Below are 1,389 nucleotides of genomic sequence, written 5' to 3' on the forward strand. Positions count from 1 at the left end.
CCAATAAAGCCTGCACTAAGTTTCCATTATCACTTTACAATTTTTCACCAGGGTTCTGCTGGCAATGAACAACAGCCACCGTCCAAGAAAGAACAATTCTGTCTGTTTCACTGACTTGCTAATCACAATTCACTATCATTTTAAAACAGTGGCTCTTAGCCTCATTTCCAACTCAACACACCCAGGAGACACAATACTTTCCTTTTGTAATAATGGCCACAAGGTTCTGATTTCCAGCATGACTGGGAAAGGACAGGAGCCTTTGAAAAAAATGGGAGTGGGAAGAAGAGGGTGAAAGTGATGATGTTCCTTTGAGAGACGCACCCATTAAACACTTGGATTTTTCTTCTTGGCAAGTCTTAATAAGATCTTTGGAATTTACCACTGTTCAAAAAATATGTCATGCACATAATTTTTAAGGACAAACAAAACCTTACCCTGCAGTTCGTGATGTATTACACCCACTAGGTTGGGTTCATCTCCCCACCAGAATATCCATAACTCTTTGCAATCTGGTTTGACATCACGGCGCCATACACACAGCAAGTTGGCTTGCAGACATCGGATGAAACTTAACAGGATTGGGTCATCTTGGGCTGGGGCTGAAATTATGGGTCCACAGTCCCCGTGCCCTCCAAAATTGTACCTACGCCATTTGATTCCAGTGAGTTCAGCCTGGAAAAAGACAAAAAAAAAAAAAAAAAAAAAAAACAAAAGGGCAAAAGATGTAAAAAGGAAAGTCTTAAAAAGGAAATTCCAAATGGGCCAATAGTTTTGATTTTTCCTTTTAGTTAAGAACACTAAGAAAAGACCTCAACATGGAGAAGCAAATTTGCTAAATATTTACACTACACTTCCCATCATAACATTTCTCCCACTTGTTAATCCTCCATTTTTAAAGGGCAAAAAAATTCATTTCTTCCTATCAAGATTTCTACTGAGCTCTGTATATTAAATATCAAAGTACAACAAACAGATAATCATTATTTCCTGTCGAACCATTTTTTACCTAAATACTTACTATAAAGTCTCTGTATAAAACTGTTTTCTATATTATTATTCCTTAGTTGATTCATAAATTACATTTAGAAATCAGGTAAGAAATTAAAAAATAAATACAGAACTGAAATAATTTCTTTCTAAGAATTTCCTCAATTCCTTTCCATCCAGAAGCTACAATTCAAATCCTTTTTAATCAAGGAAACAGCATGCAATACTATAGTGCTTCATTATGAACAAATAAGCTGCTAATAAAACTGATGCAGTTATCAACAATTTATTCATGTTTTTGGACATGTACCACACAGAAAAGCTGTTTCAATAACAATTCCCTAATGTAGTTTGGTCTTTTGTTTTTTAAATATATTTTAAAACGTGGGAACTTGTTGA

At 35.1% G+C, this 1,389-nt stretch overlaps 1 protein-coding gene across 1 annotated transcript in view; it reads right to left on the bottom strand.

Annotated features, from left to right (window-relative positions):
- The window catches only part of MED13L (mediator complex subunit 13 like), a 232,608-nt gene extending 232,121 nt beyond the window's left edge, over positions 1–487 (bottom strand). The window contains exon 1 of the mRNA XM_006908585.3: positions 438–487. The gene's annotated coding sequence lies outside the window, so the exon portion shown is untranslated. The remainder of the gene's footprint in view (positions 1–437) is intronic.
- Between the last annotated feature and the right edge of the window lie 902 nt (positions 488–1,389).

The sequence above is a fragment of the Pteropus alecto genome, unplaced genomic scaffold, assembly GCF_000325575.1.
Source record: "Pteropus alecto unplaced genomic scaffold, ASM32557v1 scaffold113, whole genome shotgun sequence".
NCBI classification, from domain to species: Eukaryota; Metazoa; Chordata; class Mammalia; order Chiroptera; family Pteropodidae; genus Pteropus; species Pteropus alecto.